The 23,184-nt window shown below is 40.7% G+C and overlaps 1 pseudogene across 1 annotated transcript in view; it reads left to right on the top strand.

Moving 5' to 3' along the window:
* The window catches only part of LOC308512341 (centriole and centriolar satellite protein OFD1-like), a 142,439-nt pseudogene that overhangs the window by 105,598 nt on the left and 13,657 nt on the right, over positions 1-23,184 (top strand). The window contains exons 5-12 of the transcript in view: positions 995-1,093; positions 4,593-4,688; positions 6,692-6,765; positions 8,345-8,439; positions 9,343-9,525; positions 16,630-16,754; positions 18,218-18,330; positions 19,327-19,440. The product of the transcript in view is annotated as a centriole and centriolar satellite protein OFD1-like (transcript). The remainder of the gene's footprint in view (positions 1-994; positions 1,094-4,592; positions 4,689-6,691; positions 6,766-8,344; positions 8,440-9,342; positions 9,526-16,629; positions 16,755-18,217; positions 18,331-19,326; positions 19,441-23,184) is intronic.

Raw genomic sequence — 23,184 nt, 5'->3', positions numbered from 1 at the left:
CTGGAGAAGCTTGGCATCCTCATAAAAGGCACCATACTTTTACTCTGCCACCCAACTGTTCACCCCCTTCTCTCCCTGATAAAACTGTCCTGTCCTTCAAACTTTAGCTTCAATGATGCTTCCTGGTGACGCCTTCCCTGAATCCCATTGATAGACTCATTTAGGCATCATTCCTGCCGTGGAGACTGGACTCTGGTTGTGAAATTATCACATTGTAGTATTATTTCTCTCTCCCTCAGTAAATTGTGAATTTTTTAAAAGATGGGGACTGTAGCTGTTCATCTTTTCATATCCAGCTCACTGTGCTTTTTGACATGATATTCAGTAAATCCTTGCTCAGTGAACACGCAAATGTAAGTGTGATCTATTTTTCACAGTTTCATTCCAGCTTGTTCATTCTGAGTCAGAACCGCCCATGAATTGAAACTTTCAGACGACTATTGAACCATGGGGATTCTACTTTGTTAAGTTCCCCCATTTTGTTTTTTGTTTTTTTTTTTCTGGAGAACTTACAAAAATGTTAAGGAAGTGTCAGGATATTCTGCACAAGGGATATTAGGGTAATATAGCGTAACAGTCATTGGGCTAGGGAAGCCATGGGCAAACTACGGCCCGCGGGCCGGATCCGGCCCGTTTGAAATGAATAAAACTAAAAGAAAAAAAGACCGTACCCTTTTATGTAATGATGTTTACTTTGAATTTATATTAGTTCACACACACACTCCATCCATGCTTTTGTTCCGGCCCTCCGGACCAGTTTAAGAACCCATTGTGGCCCTCGCATCCAAAAGTTTGCCCACCCCTGGACTAGGAGGTAAATTCTTGTGTAACTAGAATAGGCAAAATGCATACCTTGAGATGGAATGTTTTAAAAGTGAAATTGTTCCTCTAATTGTCTGTACTTTGTTCTCTGGAATGTAGGAAGCAGTCCATTAGTTCAAATCTGTCTTATTTTCCTCAGCTTGCTTGCTACAATTAATGCTTTCCTCTACAGATGGAAACAAAAGAAAGTTATGCTCAAATACAGCTTCTACTGGAAGATATCGATTTCCTAAAAGGCAGAGAAGCAGAACTGAAGCAAAGAATTGAAGCTTTTGATTTGTAAGTAATGTTTTCATTTTGACTATTCAGAGTCTGTGAGTTTAAAACAAATACTACTAATTATTCTAATGCTAATTGCCAAGTAGAGTTCTTGGATGTAAAGGTGCATTCGGCTAGTTTTAAAAGGCATAAGTTGAGAGAAACAAAGACTAGGATTTTGCTTTTGAAATATTAGTTATTGGGATGAAAAGCAGTGAGACACCATCATCAGGCTACAGTAAAACCAGACCAGTACTTTGAAGAAGCTAACAACTGTTAACAAATTATGTTCAGTCACACACTTATGTTTAGTCATTGAGATCTAACGGTTCCATGTGCATGTAGTAACTCAATGCAGTGGCTCTGACTTGATTTGTACTGGGTGATGGATGTGTGTGTACTAAGTGCTCACCACTATTTCATTCTTCACATTGTACCTGCCATTAATGGCAAGCTCACCAGTCTAGTTTATGAAACAGGTTTCATTTCCATTAGGTTCTACTGTTAGTTGACTCTTACTTCCTTAGTGGATTTGCCCTGGTCTTCATTAATGTGGTTAGATCATTTATATAGGCTTTAATTCATTTTATTTTTCATCTCTGCTACATTACTCTGTTCTAAGCAGTACTGAAGTGGTAAATTGATCATGACAGAAAAGGAAAGTGACAAATAAGCCATCGATTTTCAACTGGTGTGCTGCAAGAATATATAAAAGATGACATACCTGACTGTAGTCAAGGGCGTTAACCTCTTTTTCCTTAGATTTTCAAATAAAAAAAAAAGACAACAGTCAACACAAAATAGCGGTTCATTGTGAACGATTCAAAAATATACCTGTTGTGTTTTTTTTAAATGGGCAAATATATTTTTGGCATGCTGCAGAATTTTAGTAGTTTATGTGTGTCAGAGATAAATAAGGTTGAAAATCGCTGATATCTTACGTAATAAAAGCCTAATATGCAAATTATTCCCTCTACTGGAGTTCCACTGTGAGTTTGACCACTGGATCAGTCGATCAGTCACTATGACGTGCACTGACCACCAGGGGGCAGACGCTCGGACCAGTAGGTTAGCTTGCTGTGGGCACTGGTGGGCTGGACTGGAAAGTGAGATGTGAGGTGAGAGCTGTCAGGAAGTTCCTGGGGTTTGTCTTGAGCCCTGGGCAGAGGCAGGTGGGGGCGGGAGCCAGCAGGGACCGGGTGGCTGGGGAGGCTTCTATGCTGAGAGCCTGGACTATGCAGCCCTCCGCAGCCTGTGGCCTTCTCAGTGCTCAATTTATAATCTTCAGAGCTGCTTATATTTATTTAAGTTTCACTAACTACTCCAGGAGAGTGGGTAACACCATTATAGGGGGCAGGCCAGGCATAGCTGCCCAAAGCCAAGGTGCAGCCTCAGGCTCCTGGAACGCAGCTGAGAGGGGGGTGGGGCTGAGTCAAAGAAACTGAGTCCAAAACTTGAGGCGGAGGCAGCAAGAGGTGGAGGATGATAGCTGTGCAGGGGCCTAGAAAAGCTGTTGTGTGGGGACAGCCAAGGAACCCAGTGCCTCTCCCACGGAACAAGGTCTACATCCCTCCCTCCTCCTCCCGGTGACCTGTCACCCCAGCTCTTCTCCAAAGGTTGGACTTGGCCCACAGAGCTCTCCACCACTGCACACCCTGTACTGCCTTGTCTGCCCCACCCCACTCTGCACAGCCCGCTCCATTCCCACACAGCCTTTGGAGAGCTCTGCCCCCAGAGGAGAAAGTGGGAGGCTGCAGACAGGAGGTCACATGAGGAGGGGGCAGAGCAGGGCCCACCAAGTTAGATGGAGGGGAAGGAGGGAGAAACCCCACAGGACTGGGGGCAAAGACAGTCGGGGAAGGAGGGCCATGTGGAAGCTTTGCCCTTGGTTGAAGTAGAAATCCTGACCCCATTTTACAGACCGCAGCAGAGTGTGTGTGTGGGGAGGGTCAAAGCAAAAGAGGGTTTGAGGGGACTGGATGGAGAGCAGCAACGTTTGATTAATGGCCTACTTACTATTTTTATTGATTTCAGAGAGGAAGGCAGAGTGAGAGAGAGAGAGAGAGAGAAACATCAATGATGAGAGAGAATCCATCGCCTCCTGCATGTGCTCCATACTGGGGATTAAGCCCGCAATCCAGGAATGTGTCTTTGACCGGAATCAAACCTAGGACCCTTTAGTTCGCAGGCTGCGGCTGTACCTACTCTACCAAACCATCTAGGGCGACCCATGGCCTATTTAAAAACCACTGCAGTAGGCTGAGCAGGGGTCTTACCATGATGGTGTTACCTGATAATGAGGGTGTCTGTCTTTATGTTGGAGTAATTGGAACTGCAACGAAGTAAAGACACAGCAATGGAGCCTACAAAGGGTTTCCACGCACACAATGCAATTTACTTCATGTGGCAGCTGAATTTGGTGAGCAGAGCCTTAGAAGAACATGCGGTCTCCAAGACCAGGGGCAGGGGAAAGTTCATGCTGAACATTCTGTGCTGTGAGTTACAACCTATATATATAAAGGCATGATATGCTAAGTGTCTGACCGAGTGGTCAACTGACTGGTCGCTACGACTTGCACTGACCACCCGGGGGCAGATGTTCCAACCAGTAAGTTGCTTGCTGCTGGGGTGGGGCCCATCAGGACCAGGCAAGACAGGACCAGACTTGCCCTGGAGCCCTCCTGTGATCCCACCCCAGCCCCAATTGGGACTGGGTGAGAAGATCAGGACTGTGTGAGACCACCGTGATCAGCCAGGTGGAGGGACCCCTGCCATTCATGAATTTGTGCACCAGGCATCTAGTAAGCTAATAAGTATAGTTTACTGCTCCTTTGCTTTACATGTTAGTCAGCAGAGGGTGCTAACACATAGAGCTTTTATCCTTTGCTTGGAATGGTCAGCATTCCCTAGCACTTACCTGGCTCGATCAAAGGGAAGACCATTCCATTCTTCAGTATTTGGAAGTTCTGATTGACCTATCTATCTTTTTCTATTGTTCAGCACTCTTCAGTATTCAATCACTAGATTATTAAATATCAGAAACAAATCTTTTGTCTTTCATACCTATGGGCTGATCAGTTAAACCTCACAGAAATAATCTTACTGAAGAAATAAGTACTAAAGCAAAAGTACACTAACTTAAGTTTGGTATGTAGCTTTTCTCTGAATTTATTATGGCCATTTATTACCTGCAATCATTTTTTAAGTGTTCATCATCTTCTATGAAAAGCACTTTGGTCTTGAAACTTGCACACTCCCTGCAGCCTGGTGCACCATGCTGCTCCATCTGCTACTTCAGATCCCACATAACTTGGTCAGTTCATAAAATAGATGGAGAACTCCAGCTCTTTCCAGTTACTTCCCAGCAGTGACAGTCACATAACAGTTTTAGCTTGTGGAGCTAAAATTATGTTATTTTTTTCTCCTAAAGTCTTTACTTCAGCAATTACAGTTTTATTTTTTTGCTTTTTATATTTTTGCTAATATCAGAGGCTACAGAAGAAAATCATAAAAGTGTGGCTGATGCACTTAGGAGACAGGATCCTGAATATAAAGAGCATGGAGGAGACCTGTGACCAAAAGCTCAAGAATGAAATTCTAAAGAAATTGTTTGGTGTTCTTAAACAAGTAATAGATTTGGAATAAGTTGATGGAAACACAGCAATACTAGTGAAGTAGATAAGACTTAACATTTTATGGTGATAGTGTTTAAAAAAATACGTGTTTTTTATTGACAGTCAAGCCTTTCCCATGAATATTTAAGATAATTTTACAGAGTTACAGTATAGGGAATAGCATCCTCTGCTCTTTCTTACTCATAGCTTTTCTAACATGTATTGAGGGTCTGTGATTTGCTTTCATTTTATGGCACATTGTGAGTTGCTCAGCTCACATTGTAGATAAACTATAAAAGTGGTTGATCTAAGGCAGTTATTCTCAACCTTCTGACCTTTTAAATACGGTTTCTCATGTTGTGACCCAACCATAAAATTATGTTCGTTGCTACTGCATAACTGTAATGTTGCTACTGTTATGAATCGTAATGTAAATAGCTGTTATGCAGGATGGTCTTAGGCGACCCCTGTGAAAGGGTCGTTCAACCACCAAAGGGGTCGCGACCCACAGGTTGATCAACTTTTTAAAAATTCACTTTTTAAAAAAAAAAATAATAATTTTAGGGAGGAAAGGAGAGAGACAGGTAAAAATCAGCATGAGAGAGAAATATTGATCTGTTGCCTCCTGTATGTGCCCTGATCAGGAATTGATCCCATGACCTTCCAATGCACTGGACAGTGCTTCAACCATCTGAATCAGGCTGACCAGGGCTGGAATTATAATCCCTTTTAGTTCTCTTTTCCTCTCCCGCCTCATACTTGCCACTACGATGGAGGTATCTATCAATTTATAAATTATTCTGCCTAGTGGTTTTAGTGCTTATCAGGTAACATGTGCCCTGTATTCCTTCAAGATTCTGCAAAGCCAGAATCAAAAGAAATAAATGGAAATTAACAATGGAGCAAAAAAATTATACAGGAAAAGGAAAATATGATAACTGTGGTTACTATGACTTCCCTATAATCTGAGTTTTAATGTGTTGCAGTGATTAACTACTCAGTGCAGACATCAAGCCCATATGGTAACTTTTCTCTACAGTGCTCAGTGTAGTGTCTAGCACACAGGTGTTCATATAATATTCATTGAGTAAATGAATTTGTGGTGAAGAGATGACTCAACTAACTTTTGGTATGTCTTAATAAGTGGTCTCTTTTTACTGCCTTGCCCGTAATTTGTCATGAGATTACATTACATAGTACTTACATTACATAGTACTGAGCTTATTCTTTAAAAGAATTCTAATTAAAATATAGTACCTTTCCATGTATAGATTTTGAAATGATGACATACATATAGTATGTCAGCTTCTCGAGTATAATAGCAAATGCTGACATGTCTGTAGTTGTTAAACCCTTAGGGCTAAATGAATGAGTAAATGTGTATGTTAATTTTCCCACTGCTTCGCAGATCATGTACTGTTTGATGTTGTCTGGTTTGGGTATCCTCTATGACTTGAGCAAGGGTGGGAATTCACAGGATACTCACCATCTCTCTCAACTGAAACGTCTGCTAGTGGCAGTTGGTGGAGATAAGTAAAACTTGAAAGTGTGCTTTTGGTATTGCTAACCCAGATATGAGGGTGGTCGAAGTTGGCCCCGAACCCTATGCCCAGCCCTTGAGGGCAAAAGTTCTTTGGGGTGGGGATGGGGTGCAAGGCAAGGCAGGTGGATGTGACTGACTTCTTGTTCTTGGGATTTAGAGTCAGTTGTACCAGTGTAAATTGAACTTAATTTACTTTTGTGTGCCAATCCAGACCACCATGGAATAATTGTTCTCAATAACCTCACAATAACGAGTTTTGGGGACCAAGTTAAAGGATTGTAGCAGGTTTTATATTCAGAATTTGGATCTCTGGGCTTTGGTACTGATAGTCCTTGAAGTTATGCATGGCCATGTTCATGCCCTTAGGTGCCTGGGTGCCACAGAAACCCATACATTGATAGGAATCTGTTCAGGAAAGTGACAAGAAAATCATTTTGGTCATTCTAATTCTCAGGTATCAACTTGAGCTAAAGGATGACTACATCGATAGATCTAACAGACTGGGTGAAGAGGACAGGAAGAATAAAGGTGATTCTTGTGGAGAAGAAAGCTGCATTTGTAAATTTCTGGTATAGGTTATTAGCTTCCTAAATTGGGCCTGTTCTAAATTTATATGTGTGTGTGTAGCTTACATTTTACTTTTACTACAAAATTAATCATTATTTTGTTCTTTTAATTTTACGTATCAAAAATGACCTTAACCTGAGAGAGGTAGGGTATTCAGGAGGTTTTTCTTCCCCCATCTACTTTCCTCCCTCCCCTTTGACCACCACTTGCTTGTTATCAATATTTATGGGCCTGTCTGTTTTGTTTTGTTTATTTTTATTTCTTAAGATTCCACATGTAAGTTAAATCATAAGGTATTTGTTTTTCTCTGTAACTTATTTCATCATAATATCCTTTAGATTCATCCATGTTGTCACAGGTGGCAAGATTTTATTCATTTCAGTGGCTGAGTAATATATCACATCTTCTGTATCCACACATTCATTTATTGATGGTAGTCTAGGTTGCTTCCAAATCTTGTCTGTTACTAGTAATGCTGCCGTGAACATGTGGGTGCACATGTATGTCTTTTCAAATTGGCATGTTGTTGTTTTTTACATATACTGAGAAGTAGAATTATTAGAACATATGGCCGCTCTTATTATTATTTTTTTTGGGGGGGTGGGGGTGGGGAGAGTGACTTCACACTGTTTTTCCATAGTGGCTGCACCAGTCTGCATTCCCACCAACAGTGTATGAGGCTTCTCTTTTTTCCACATCTTGGCCAGCACTTGTTATTTATCCATTTATTGATGATAGCTGTTCTAACAGGTGGGAGGTGATAGCTCATTGTGGTTTTAAGCATGAGAGACTTCATTTTTTACTTATGGAAAATTTTAACTTCTCCATTCCCTGTGACCTGTTTCCTTATTTCTTTTACTTGTAACATGTGTTTATGCCTCATGATATTTTTACCTGACATATAACTTCCTAAACTGTTTTATAACTAACCCAGGAGTAGGAAAGTTGAATAATTTTTCAATCTCTTGATATTTTATGTCTCAGTATATTTGTAGAAACTTGTCTATGAAAAGAAGTGAACTTAAGTAGAAATTTCAAAGGAACCAGAGCTGGGTACTTGATAAGGACCCATAAGGTCACCCAGTGTGTGGCTGCTCCTCTGTGACTATCTTGTGAAAACTAGACTAATACTTCTTAGGAATTAGTACCATCATGTAGTCAGCTAATTTTTTTTTAATGATATATCTGCATAGACTCATATTGAATGAAGTGGAAATGATGAAATAGACATTAAAATCATAAGACAAATCTTTGTATTTAAGGAAATTCAGATCTTTGTGTATGAGGGCTCTGAGCAGCTGGTGCAACTGGTGGGTATGTGTAGTGGAAGAAAGTTCACAATATATGTGACCATTAAGACTTCCCATCACCTGTTGGGTAATAGGACTTATTTCTTACTTTCCCTACTGATTTTTGACTATGACACCTGCTATTTTAGATGATGAAATAATCGTCATTAGGTCTGACATTGTACATAAATTCTTAAATGAGTTTTTATTCACTAGAAAAACATCTTTAATTGGTTGGCTTTCTCTTTCAGTAAAACCTATTCTTGTGCAAGAGCAGTCCATGGCTACCAATTCAAAACAGGAAGAAGAATGCAATCATTCTGCAACTCGTGTGAAAGAACTTGAGGTAATTGCTAAGCCTATTGTTTTTTGAAGTCGATAAAACTTCAAGGCAGTAGATGAAATTTTAGTTTCAGCCATACATTATTTAGCTTGATGTGTTTAGACTGTTTATTTTATGACTAAGAAGGCCCAACTTAAGTTAATTTAGTAGTTCTTCCTTTTAGTCCTTCCTGCTTGTTGCCTGGAACAAGTTCCTTAATCATTGGGGTGGTTGAGGTTCCGTGGTGAGCTGACCTATGTGCCTAGCCCATAGCAGGTGGCCAGTGCTTTTAGTTTCTGCCTTAGCCTCTCCTTCCTTCCCATCAGCAGAAGGTGAACATTCCTGTCATTACATTGGGATCTTACAGGATAAAACAGAATGAGATGTGTTTTTCACATGCCATTTATTTTCTTGCTGTTCATCACGTGTGCTCTCTGAAGGACAGAGCTGGAACTTGATGTACCTGGATATATCCTGCACATAAAATGTATTTTTGCAGCTGTAATGATCTATTTATTTGAGAACATTGTAGACTTTTGTATGTAAACATGAAATGTATAAAAAAAGGAAAGCACCACAGCATGTTTGTGATAGCTCAGCTTTTCATTTTTATAAACATTGCTGCAGTCTGTGATTGCTATTGGGACCTTAGTTGTATCTGGAAAATGGGCAACAAACTTAATCTGAAGCACTTGCTTTGTAGGCCAGGGTTCTTCTGCATAAGTATAAGGTTGGATGAACTTCCCCCGCCCCTTCTAGGGCAAAGATGAGCTTCCATGTTGGAATCAGGTTCTTCTTACTGCAGAGAATGAGTCCTCTGTCCAGTGACCTTACTTACTATGACACCCAGTTTATAGCAGCCTGCCAGTTTTTACATAAGAAGTACTGCAGTAACTGTTCAAATGCAAGTTTTTTTTTCAATTCCAGCTTGAACTCGAATCTCTCAAGGCCCAGTTCTTGGCAATAACCAAGCAAAACCACCTGCTGAATGAAGAGATGAAAGAGATGAGTGGCTATTCGCTTCTAAAAGAAGAGAAATTAGAGCTTCAGGCTCAAAATAAATTACTTAAACAACAACTGGAAGAGAGCAGAAATGAAAACTTGCATCTTTTTAACCGTATGTCTTTTTCCTGATTTGCATGTCTTTGTAATTCATATTAGCTTAATATTATGAAACTATGCTTTGTATCTGTAAGGAAGGCCTCAATCAGGAAAATTTTTATAAAATTAAGATTCTCAATTTGAAGTTACTTCCTTTTTTTTGCTTGCTATTACTATAGTATATTATTAGTGTCACTAAGAAGTATCTTTAAACTACAAATCTGCCTTCTGGGTTGTACAAATCTCCCCTCACTTTCTGCTGCTCAGATTTGGCCATTGAGAAGGAGGAATGAGAGTGAGGTTGAGGTTATTATTCCCTCTCCACCATTGCATCCTCACCCCCACTGTATATATTGGCTGTGGGCTGGCCCTGTGCCTCTCAGCAAGGCAAGATCCAGTGCTTACAGGATGACCTCTCACCATTGCTCTGTGCCTGTGCCAGATCTTTCTCTCCCAATTCTGGGAATTCTTCCCTCCCTGATGGTTTAGGCCAAGTGTGGAGACTGTCCTGCCCACAGGCTATAGAAGACCCATAAAATCTTTTGATCTGGCCCTGCCAAGGCATTAGGGGTGAGTTAATTAAATGTTTGACCAAATATAGGAGGCTAATTAAGTTGATAATTTTGTATGACCTGCAAATGATGTTATAAATATCCATGTCAAAACCGGTTTGGCTCAGTGGATGGAGCGTCGGCCTGCAGACTGAAGGGTCCCAGGTTCGATTCCGGTCAAGGGCATGTGCCTGGGTTGCGGGCACATCCCCAATGGGGGATGTGCAGGAGGCAGCTGATCGATGTTTCTCTCTCATCGATGTTTCTGGCTCTCTATCTCTCTCCCTTCCCCTCTGTAAAAAATCAATAAAATATATTTAAAAATAAATAACTAACTAAAAATAAATATCCCAATGGCCCTTGGCAGAAGTAAGTTTCCCCACTCCTACTTTGGGCCCACGGAGTTAACAGCATGGCCCGATTACTAGCCCAGAGAACTATACCACCCTTAGTGGCTAACCTACATGAATCACCCTTTAGTGGTTCTTCAGTGACTGAAATGGTGGAACTCCATCTGATGTCTGCTTGAACCCTGAGTGTTGCTGACTGGTGCACAGATCAGATTAGACCTAGGGGTACTTAACAGGTTTTGATGGAGAACTCCTTTTATGCCTCCTGTGTGTGATAGAGGAAAGAGGTGGGCTTTCAGGTTAGTTAAAGGATTTGAAAGAATTTCTTTCATTTGCATTAGAAAAGAGTAGTGAACTTTGCCTCTGCATGCATTAAACTCTTCTGAAATTTGTGCTCTTAGTCCATTCCATAGAATTAATATGGTATTAACTACATGTGTACAAAGAAAAGAAAGAACAATTTAAAATATCTTTAGCTGCTTTTGCTAAGTGAGATGGGAAAACTTACTGTTGATAATCACCAGGCTTTTTTACCTTCTTCGTTATAGCTCAACCACCTCCTGAACTGGTAAATTTGCAGAAACAGTTGAAGGAAGCAAGAGCTGCTTTCGTGTTAGGGCATAAGAAGTTTGAAACTCACAAGGAGGCTCTGCAGAGACAGCTGCAAAGTGAAGTGAGTACTGATCTTTATTTGGTCAGGTGTTAGTCTGATCCACTGTGTACACATGTAAGCCTTGTGTGTGTCACACCAGTGTAAATCAGATTGGTTTTAACATCAAAAATTATCCCCCCACTATTCTAAGGTAACCTTCTCACCTGAGAAATTCTTGGGTGATGATATAACTATATTTATAACAGTAATAAAATCCCAAGGAAAGCGCACTCATAAACAAAAATTGTCCCAGTCTCGATTGTGCCCTCTAGTAATGTCTCTTGATTCTTGCCCTGTGACTTAGAATTGTTGACACTCTGGTGTCTGCCTCATACCTTATAGAACTGTTCTTAGAGATGAGTGCAAATGGAGGTGGCAAACTTGTTTGTGTGCTCTATTGTTTTCTAGGGACCTGTGGACTACATGCATGAAGCTGCTCAGAATGGGCAAAATGGAAAAGAGAATAAGCCCTATAAAAGACTTGTTCCTTTTGAAGTGAACTGGGATTTCTTTTACATTGATTTCTTCCCTTCTTTAAATCTTTTCAGATTGAGCATTCTGCAAAGCTGAAGGCCCAGATATTAAATTATGATGCTTTTGTAAGGAGGTTAACTATGCAGGTGGCTGATTTAAAATTGCAACTGAAGCAGATTGAGACAGGTTAGAGAGATTTTTAACTTACAAATGTGTATGTGTAAAACTTCCAGTATATATGGAAATGTAATGATCATTACTTAAGTTTCAGTAATTCTCATAGTAGGGGAAAAGCCATAGAAATATGTCATCTTAGAAGTAAAAACTCTGTCCATTTCAGGAATACCAACCAGTCAGTCATCAGCTAACGTGACTTGCTTTTATAGGTTCCTTTGGCTTGGAAGAGCCTTGTACCCCAAATAAGAAAGGTGTAATGGCACAGAGGTTCCCAAATTCATGGACCTTGGTTTTTCTTTTATATTTGTTACCTTGATAATAAGATCAATCTGACCCTTCAGGGTTTTTACGTGTTCCTTGAGAGATGAGTAAAATATGTGAGAAGCAGGGTGACTTATGTCACTCTAGAGGCCTGTTGCATAAATTTGTGCATGGGTGGGGTCCCTCAGTGTGGCCTGTGGGGATTGTGCTGAAACTGGCAGTCCAGCGCCACCTGCTGCTACTGCCTACCACTCTCGCTCATCCTGATCCTGCTGCACCTGCCGCAGGCTCATGCCCAGTCAGTCCTGATCAGGAGAAGCTCCTCTGCTGCAGTGGTGCTTGCCTGCATCTGGCGCCTGTCCCAAAGGGTATGGGATGGAGGGGCGGTGGGGGGAGAACGCAATCTGCCCTTTGGGCAGGTGGTGGGATGCCCTTGCCTGCCCAGGATCCAGATCTGTCCCTGACGTTCGCAGGGATTGTCAAGATTTCTTCCTTGCAGAGTGTCTAGGGAGGGGAAGCAGCTGCGGTGCCTGAGGCCAACTTTCAGGAGGCTAGTGGCCCTGTGCTGGTGGTACTGGTCTGTTGGTGCCTGGCCTGTTCTCTAGAGATTGGACCTGCAGGACTACTGAGGGAGTGAGTGGCTACTGCTGCTGGCTGGTGGGCCTCCAGGAACAGGTCAGTCAGCAGAGCGGCACTCCCCCTGTGGGAGCGCACTCACCACCAGGGGGCAGCTCCTGCGTTGAGTGTCTGCCCCCTGGTATCAGTACATGTCAGAGTGACTGGTGGACCTGTCATTCAGTTGCTTTAGATAGAGGTTAGTATATATCACATTGATTATATACAGTGTTTATGTTTTTGCACCTCAATTTTGAAGTTACTGATTAACCTTGGTTGGACACATTTAACTTCTTTGTGATAACCATTATAATAACCTGGTTATTAACAGGGAAGGAGTAAAAGGAAGATTAGGTAATAGAGACATGCCGTTTATACAGCTTTGCCAGGGAATTGCAGTTAATAGTCTCCAAGTTTATTACCTAAAGATCACTGTGGGAAGGCACTAGACAATGGACCCATGCCCAGTGAGGTCTGCATGACGTGTGATGTTGCTTATCTGTTAGTCTGTCACACCAGGGAATAAGTCAGTAGCCAGAAATAGGCATGCCACCGCAAGTACAGGAATATTTAATTTTTAAGCTCCTGAACAAAGAAGCCCCTCTCTCTCGCTGCTCACCTCAGATTCCCAGCTTATGGTGTTCTTACCTCCCTCTACTCACCCTGTGACCCACAGCCATGTAGACTTCACACAGTGTACTGATGTACTAAATGTAGCCTGACACTAAATCATGCCCTGCTCCACCATGGAATGGACACTCTGGATACTGGCCCTACTCTTTGATTCTGCTGGAGCCCCGTCTGCACTCTTTTCAGGACTAGGCTAAGGGACAGTGAACCCTGCAGACCAGAAAATATAATTACACACCAATAAAATACATTCATTCTCCCATGGGAGTCTTAGAAAAGTCTTTTTCTAAAGATACTGCAAGAGCCACCCACTACCACTAAAGTCGGAAAAATTTGACCCAGTGATTTCTCCAGCTACAGTTGGACCTCAGTTTCCTCATTTGCAATGGGGATATGAATATCTACTTTGCCATGGTGAAGAAGGCAAAATGAGATGGCTCTCAGTTGAGTGCCTGCAACACATCAGATACTCAGAAGGATTACTGCTATCATGTTACTGCATGTTTGCCCTGAGGATGCATACTGCCTGCCTCTTCTTCATAACAGGTGTACTGAAGCTGAGATACAAAGCTCAAAAAGAAAGTTTCTGTGTGTTAGCAGTTGAACTGGTTTCCACATTTCCTGGCCTGGAGCCTTCCTCAGTTCCTATTTGTACTCACTCCTCCTCAGTTCCTTTTCCCATCTTCCACACTAGTTTCATTTTTATCTCTTGACTCCTTCCCTGTTCCTTATTTTCTCTCACGCCTATTTGCTAAACTGCCCACAGCTGAAATCACAGTGATCTCGAAAGATGAATAGTTTGAGGATGGAACCTTTTCAAACACATGCATTGCCCTGGAGGCATTGCTGGAGAGTAGCGGCCACAAGACTGGCTATGCATGTTCAGGTTTTGCTTAGGGAGTCCCAGCATCTGTACACCTCCCTACCTGTATATCCTAGCCTTAGCTCCCCAGGTGTAATGTGGGAGGAGCAGAGTTGTTAGTCTTGTTGTGGCTGCAGGTCCTCATACCCTTATCTGAAAACTAGAGGCCTGATGCATGAAATTTGTGCACTCACCTTCGGTGGCTCGCCTCGGACCTCGCAGCTGTGGCTTTGTCTGGAAGGTTGTCCAGAAGGATGTCTGGAAGGTCATTCGGCTGTCCGGTCTAATTAGCACATTATGTTTTTATTATCGACTAGAGGCCTGGTGCACAAAATTCCTGCAGTCAGGCGGAAGGGGCCCCCCAGCCTGGCCTGTGCCCTCTCAGTTCTGGAGCCCCACGATAGATCGCCCCAAAGATGTAGGCTCCTGGATGAATTGCCCCAAAGAGGTAGGCTGGAGTAGGGTCCCTGCCTGCAGGCATGTAAAGCCTCGGGACCCCCAGTGCTAGAAGCTAAGACCAGCAGGTCATAATAAATGCGAGAAGTTCACCAGAAGGCTGATGGGCTTCGATATTCAGCAGGGCTGAAAATCTGCAAATTATTACCTGCTGCTAGAGGAAAGGCCAAAAGCAGTTCCCCTAACCTGATAATTTTTTCCTGTTTATCAAACCTGACCTTTGATATGCGTGTTTATTTTGCTAAAGGGAAAAATGTGTAAATAAAAAGCCATGGGTCCAGAAATTCGGCAAGCCACTCCACTAGAGAGCTGGTTTCCGCCTGGCTTTCCCCCATCCCTTCCAAATTTATACTTCTTGTCCAGTGTATCCATTTATGTGTCAGCCCCTTCTCCAAATTCCTGAACCCTTGATGCAAAAAGACTGCGGCACCCCAGGCCACGCCATGTGAAGCTAGCTGCCAGGCCCCACCTCCGTGCACACAGCATCAAGTCTGCGCCCACCTGTGCACGCAGCCTCCTGATGATGGATGTGATGGGCATGAGGGCATTGCGGCGTGAGGGCTTAACAACCACATAAACTTGTATTAGCATAGATAGATTGGGCCCTATAGTGGTTTTGCCACAGCCCTGGGAGTTCTGGGGCAGCATCCTTTAGTGAACCATGTTTGCAGTCAAATATGTGACTATCCATGCTGGGTAGAATAAATAAAGGTAATGAATGGATTTGCATCAGTTCAGGTAAAGTTTATCAACAGTGAATTCAGGTCTGCTTAGGCTTTGTTACCAAATTTATGAATATGATTGTGGATCGTGGGTTGTGAAATAATATCATGCATTAAGAAGGAAGGCCTAGCTCTGGCTAATTTTATTCAGTGGTTAGAGCAATGGCTTGCAGACCAAAAGATGGTGGGTTCCATTCCTGTCAACCACATATACCTCAGTTGTGGGTTTTCTCACCATCTTTGGTTGGGGGTGCATGTGGGAGGCCAAGTTGAGGTGTCTCTCACATCAGTGTTTCTCTTCTCTCTCCCTATTCCTCTACTCTTCCCTTTCACTCTTCAATGGAAAATACATCTTTAAATGAGGACTAAAAAAAAAAAGGCCTAAAAACAAGGTCTATGAAGTTATAACTGGTACATAAAGCTCTCAAAAAATGCTAATAAATAAGAATTGGCTTCAGAAATTGTTTAGTGTGCATATTTGTTCTTATTAATACCTCTCTCTTCATTTTAAAAAAAATATCAAGCATATTTGAATTTTTTTTCCTGCTCATTGGTCACATTATTTTCATTTAGCCCCCAGCCAAAGCCATCTCTGTTTCATCATTCTGCCAGCAGATTTATGGTGTCTCCTACTGGTGAAACAAGCAGGGATTTCTTGAAAAAAAAATCATCTCAAACAGGAAAAGCTGATGGGAGAGACAGTTACACCAAGGATCATAAATCATCCAAATACAAGCACAGTTGTTTGCTCCCACATTTCTGATCTTTAGTTTGTAATCACACCAAGGCAAGAATGAAAGAGCTAGAGCAAGAGATTGATTGCTTAGAAAAAGCTTTCTTCGGTATTCTGTTGCTAGAAGCCCACTAGCATCTAAGAGTCTGCCTCCACTCATGTAGGTAAGCTTCTGCAGAAAGGGTTTCAGGACTTTCATGGTCCTTTTATCTGAGTACGAGTGAGTGAGCTGTAGAGAGCAAGAAGGAGGAGAAGTCTATGCTTGCTGTACCTGGGAAATCTTTAGCCTGAGTAGCTTCATCCTCACTGCACCTATGGTTGCCTGCTTACCAGAGACTTCTCCCCTGTGACATAACATTGTGGGAGGCAACGGGTTAGAGCAAGTTTAGCATTTTGCTTGACATGCAGACGTGTTCAGAGAATGGTAATCAATGGCTTTTCCCTTACTGCTGATTAGTTTTATTATTAATGCTGAATCCTTAATAATGTGGGTCAGTTATACATCATACTCAACTATTTGCAAGGATAGTAGAATTTCTTTTCAAATTAAACTCCTTAGGAACCATGTTGCTGTTTTCACTGTGTAATTTGTAATACTCTTGTCCTGATACCTTTTGCCCTTTAGGTCTGGACCAATCCCAGGCCTTTGCTTTTCCCAGTCCTTGTCCTGAAAGAATGCTTCCGCCTTCAGCAACTGAATCTAGGCACAGCCTTTCCATCCATTCACTCTCAAGCCTTCTGGAGCAGAAAGCCAAGTAAGTTCCACATTCTGATTGGCCCAGCCAAGTCTGGTTAGCTGAATGGCCCTGACTTTGCGTTGTTTTAAAGTGACGCTCAAGACCATGTGGAGTGTAGAATCAGATTGTAAGATGATGTGTAATCTTCAAGAATCATCTGAATTATTTGGGGAAAATTCCTTTTAGCAAATAATTAATTTTTCCTTGTTTGCTAAACCTGATGTGTACACAGTGCACTATGGTAGCAGTAAGCATTTTCATAGTTCTATGAATAGACTTGGTTTATAGAAATAAAAAAGCAACATACAAAATCTACAAAAGCAAATTCAGTTTATTTTTAAACTTGAAGTAGTTTCACACATTTTAATTTTAAAGTCCTTCAAAAAAAATAAGTCAGTTAAAAAATATTTGGGCATTTAGTCCAAACAAAAGTCTAATTTGTCTATTGAGATAAATACTGAATTGGTAGTGGGTTGTAGGGTCTGATTGCTGAAGTAGAATGGCGTATGTAGAAGTTGGGTGGCGGGTCACCCAGGCTGGGATTGAGGCGCATAGGAGACTCCTGTCTGTGCTTGATCCATATGGACGGCACTCTGACTCCTTAGTTCTGGGCTCCAGGCTGGACATCTGTCTGCATATTTTGATTCACTCCCAGTGTACAGAGTTGAAAACTGCCACATGTGTCCATCATGGTCCTAATGCGTGTAATGTGCATTTATTTATATTGCTTTCTCATGATAAAGCCAAGAGGAGAAACAGCACACCCATGTGGGAGTTAGGGCACTTGGATGCACATGGGGCTTGTAGTTTTGCATCTTCAGCTGACTCATACTGATGCTGTGCAGAATTTGTTCTTTTCAAAAACGTTTTGTGGTTCTTGAAAATATAAAAGCATTGAGAGTGCCACATTATTTCTTGTCAGCAATATAATACCTGCCTCACAGTGTAAGGTGGTTCTGCAGAGTGCCCAAGCTAATGTCTTGATTACTTGGAATGATGCCAGTTGCATGGAGCGTGCCCAGTGCAGGACAGCTTTCATTTTCACAGAGCACAGTTCATTCTCTAGAGCAGCGGTTCTCAACCTGTGGGTCGAGACCCCTTGGGGGTCAAATGACCCTTTCACAGGGGTCGCCTAAGACCATCGGAAAACATATATATAATTACATATTGTTTTTGTGATTAATCACTATGCTTTAATTATGTTCAATTTGTAACAATGAAAATACATCCTGCATATCAGATATTTACATGACGATTCTCAACAGTAGCAAAATTACAGTTATGAAGTAGCAACGAAAATAATTTTATGGTTGGGGGTCACCACAACATGAGGAACTGTATTAAAGGGTCGCGGCATTAGGAAGGTTGAGAACCACCGCTCTAGAGCCTTTTCCAGAGTCACAAAGGCTTTTCATAGCCCTGTGCTCTTGGTTTTACCTTATTACAACTTCACACTCATGAATTTTATTCTTTCAACCCAGTCTTTATCAAAGACAAACTGAAGTTCAAGACAGACATAAATTTTCAAATGTGGATGAACTATCTTTTGAGGATAATGAGGAATTTGGATCATCTTTTGAACGTAAGTTTAAATGTAAGTACCAGTTTTTAACAGTTGAAAATGTAGGAAGCTAAGTCTTGGTGAAATATATCCATTGTTAAATCAAAGGCCTTAAAAATTACAACATTTGTATTTTGTGATAAAAACATGGATACAGATGTATTACCTTTTTTATATCACAGATTTTGATGGGTCTATTTGAGTGTTACTTTTTTTTAATTTTCAAGATAACCAATAATTTCAAAGTTGGAGCTAAGCTCACAAGTGAACCCTTAACTTAATTTACCAAGTTTGGGATTGCCTCAGATTAAAATACCTGATTCTTAATTTTTTTTTCTTTTTATGGAATATGAAGATGCTAAGTTATTTAAGTTATACAGATTCTGATGACTGCATCAGATGTAGAAACCTCATTCTTAGTGAATGAATGGAGGTGGAAGTATATTAGCTTCCTTATCTGAAAACTGGAGGCCTGGCTCTGGCTCTGCCTTAGATTGTTCTCTGGGAGCATACTGCTTAAGTATAAAATTAGGATATAGAAGTCAGTCAGCTCTAAGGTTCTCTCTAGCCTAGGAAATCTTTATATTTGCATATAATCTGTAGTTTTGCATTGTGAGCTTCATTGTCAAATCTGAAAGTACTCTACTTTGAACAGTTAAATGAAAGAGCTTAGTAAAATTGGTAAATTCTTTGCAACTAACTTTTTAACAATTTTGTTAAGGCTTTACTATCTAAATGGAGTTCATATAATTATCAGCAAGTCAGGTGAATTCTGTCACTTTCCTGTTGGGTTATAAATCTAGTTTTGGAAACAAATCTAATTCTTTTAAGTGTAATAACACTTTGAGAAGCAAATAGATTGTCAAGTGGTATGCTGAAAGTCTTAGGATTAATTCTGTAGGAAAAGATCTGGCTTGGTTGCTTTGGCTGAGACTTGAGCGCAGCCAAAGTTACCCCCATACTGCCCTGCCTTCTTTTGCTGTTGTTAAGGACTCCTGGGACACTCATTTGTACCTATTATAGATGCAGCAGACATGCCGATACAGTTTGAAGTGAATGGCCTCCATCCTGCTGGTGACATGCCCCTCTTGGGAACTGCCTTGGGTGCTCCTCCTGCCAGACCTATCTCCTCTCATTACCCAAGTAAGTTTTCCTTGGTTGTAACTACAGATAGTATGATAGCTACTAAATGCCAGCCTGTTCCTAGTGAGTTATTTCATTTATTGAGGGAGGACCTTTATAAGCATAAATTATTCAAAGTCTTAGAGTTGAGTATTGCCATTGTTAATACATTTCTGAAATAAATTTGAACATGTAAAGAGGAGAAAATTAAAGGAGTTGCTTCTCATTAATCTTCCCCAACAGTGGCTTTTTTTAAAAAAAAATCTTTATTGTTGAAACTATTACAGAAGTCCCCTTCTTTCCCCCATTGACCTCTTCCAGCCTGCTCCTGGCACACGCCCGCCCCCCCCCCCCCCCCCCACACACACACACAGGCCCTCACCATCCCATTATTTGTGTTCACTCATTATGCATATATGCATACAAGTTCAATGATTGAGCTCTTCCTACCCACCTCCCCTCCCCTGACTTCCCTCTGAGGGTTCACAGTCTGTTTCATGCTTTTATGTCTCTGGGTCTATTTTTGTTCATCAGTTTATTTTGTTCATTAGATTCTACACATGAGGGAGATCATGTGATACTTATCTTTCTTTGACTGGCTTACTTCACTTAGCATAATGTTCTCCAGGTCCATCCATGCTGTTGCAAATGGTAAGAGTTCTTTCTTTTTTACTGCCACACAGTATTCCATTGTGTAAGTGTACTATAGTGTTTTTTATCTACTCATCTGCTGATGAGCACTTAAGGCTCATTCCAAATCTCAGCTACTGTAAATTGTGCTGCTATGAACATAGGGGTGCATTTATTCTTTCTAATGAGTGCATTGGGTTTCTTAGAATATATTTCTAGAAGTGGGATCACTGGGTCAAATGGGAGTTCCATTTTGAATTTTTTGAGGAAACTATACTGTTTTCCACAGTAGCTACACCAGTCTGCATTCCCACCAGCAGTGTACTTTTCTCCACATCCTCGCCAACAGCTGTCATTTGATTTCTTGATGATAGCCACTCTGACAGGTGTGAGCTGGTACCTTATTGTTGTTTTGATTTGCATTTCCCAGATGATTAGTTACTTTGAGAATTTTTTCATATGTCTCTTGGCTTTCTGTATGTCCTCTTTGGAGAAGTGTCTATTTATGTCCTTTGCCCATTTTTTAATTGGACTGTTTACCTTGTTTTTGTTAAATTGTATGAGTTCTCTATATATTTTGGAAACTAACTCCTTATTGGATGTATCATTGGCAAATATGTTCTCCCATGCAGTAGACTCTCTTGTTATTTTCTTTTTAAAAAAATACTTTTATTGATTTTTTACAGAGAGGAAGGGAGAGGGATAGAGAGTTAGAAACATCGATGAGAGAGAAACACCAATCAGCTGCCTCCTGCACACCCCCCACTGGGGATGTGCCTGTAACCAAGGTACATGCCCTTGACCAGAATCGAACCTAGGACCCTTCAGTCCACATGTCAACGCTCTATCCACTGAGCCAAACCAGTCAGGGCTCTTGTTATTTTCTTGATGGTTTCTTTTGCTGTGCAGCTGCTTTTTATTTTGATGTAGCCCCATTTGTCTATTTCCTTCTTAGTTTCCTTTGCCCTAGGCATTGTATCCATAAACATGTTGCTGTGTAAGATGGCTGAGATTTTGGTGCCCGTGATTTCTTCTAGGATTTTTATGGTTTCCCAACTTAAATTTAAGTCTTTTATCCATTTTGAGTTTATTTTGTGTATGGTATAAGTTGGTCTTATTTCATGTTTTTGCATATATCTGTCTAATTATCCCAACACCATTTCTTGAAGAGACTGCCTCTGCTCCATTGTATGCTCTTGCCTCCTTTGTCAAATACTAGTTTAGTATAGTGGTGTGGGTCAATTTCTGGGTTCTTAGTTCTGTTCCATTGCTCTGTATGCGATACTTGTACCAGTACCAGGCTATTTTGATTACAGTGGCTTTCTAGTATAACTTGATATCTAGTATTGTTATTCCTCCAACTTTTCTCTTTCTCAAGCTTGCTGCAGCTTTTGAGGTCTTTATTGGTATAATTTTTAGAGTATTTTTCTAAGTCTGTGAAATATGCCATTGGTATTTTAATAGGTATGCATTGAACCTAAAGATTGCTTTGGGTAGTATGGACATTTTGATGGTATTTATTTCTGCCAATCTATGAACATGGTATATTCTTCCTCTAGTTTATATCTTCTTCTACCTCTTTTTTCAATGTGCTATGGTTTTCTGAGTATAGGTATTTTACCGCTTTGGTTAAGTTTATTCATAAGTCTCAATTTTTTGTTGTTGTTGCAGTGCTAATTGGGATTGTTCTTTTATTTCTCTTTCTGAGCGTTCAATATTGGTATATAAAAATGCCATAGTTTACTGGGTGTTAATTTTATATCCTGTTATGTTGCATCCCTGTCTTCCTATTCTTAGGGAAAATGGTTTTAGTTTTTAGCCATTGAGTATGATATTGGCTGTAGGTTTGTAATATATGGCTTTTTAATATGTTGAGATATGATCTATTTCTACTTTACTGAAAGTTTTTATCAAAAAAGGGTGTTGGATTTTGTCATGCTTTTTCTGCATTGATTGAAATGATCATGTGATTTTTGAGTGTTGCAGTCTGTTAATGTGATATATCACATTTATTGATTTGTGGATATTGTACCAGCCTTGCATTCCTAGAATAAATGCCATTTGGTCATGATGTATGGTCTTTTTAATGTATTGCTGGATCTCATTTGCTAAAATTATGTTGAAGATTTTAGGGTCTGTATTCATCGGGGATAATTCTCTTTCTTTGTAGTGGCTTTATCTGGATTTGGGATTAGGGTAATGCTGTCCTCATAGAAAGTGTTCCTTTCCCTTGGATATTTGGAATAGTTGAGGAGATTAGGTATTAGTTTTTCTTTGAATGTTTGATAAAACTTCCCTATGAAGCCATCTGGACCAGGACTTCTGTTTGCTGGAAGTTATCTAATTACTGCTTCAATTCCATCAGTACTTACTGGCTTATTCAGGTTTTCTGATTTTTCCTGATTGAGTTTTGGAAGATTGTATTTTTCTTATTTGTCCATAGTCTGACAAAGCAGTTACCTTTTTGCTTAAGACAGTTCTTCAGAAACCATTCCATTTTGGGAAATCATAGTATAAAATTGAAATGGCGGTTAATACCCATATACATCTTCAATGTGATTGTAGTATGTTAATAATTCTTTGTTTCCTTCATGTCTTTAAAAAAAAAATAAGGACAGAAGAACCTTTATATTTCAGTTTTCAGAAGAGCTGATGACATTGGAGGAAAACTCGTCATCAAACTTGTCTGGCCCACTTTCTCTTTCTTCTTACTGTCTCTAATTTACACACTTCCCTCCCCTGTGTGGAATCAGGGAGGAAAGCTCTAGGGGGAGATTAGAGCTTTGTCTCATACTCCAGCCAGATCTTTTTCTCCTTGAACTAAAGAGTTTAAGCCTCAAGCTTGAAAGGAGATTTCTTAAGTAAAACCACCTCTTGTTTTTCCAGTGTTTGGATGGGACTATCATGTTCAACGCCTCTTGTAAGTAGTTTCTTGGTTCAAGTCAGCATACTCAGGGAGATGAGGAATTGCCAAAGGAAACAAGACTTTGAAAGGATTGTTCTCACTGATTCCAGGGTACACCATCCTGTAAAGCACTCATTCAGCGAGACTTCATTGAGAACCTTCACTTCATATATGAAAACTCTATCACCCAATATCACCTCATTGATTTAATTGTGAAAAAAGAAAAACAA

This window comes from Myotis nattereri (genome assembly GCF_964212035.1).
Source record: "Myotis nattereri genome assembly, chromosome: Y".
Lineage (NCBI taxonomy): Eukaryota > Metazoa > Chordata > Mammalia > Chiroptera > Vespertilionidae > Myotis > Myotis nattereri.
Note: the sequence above shows the minus strand (reverse complement) of the source record. Positions and strands in the feature narration are given on the sequence as shown.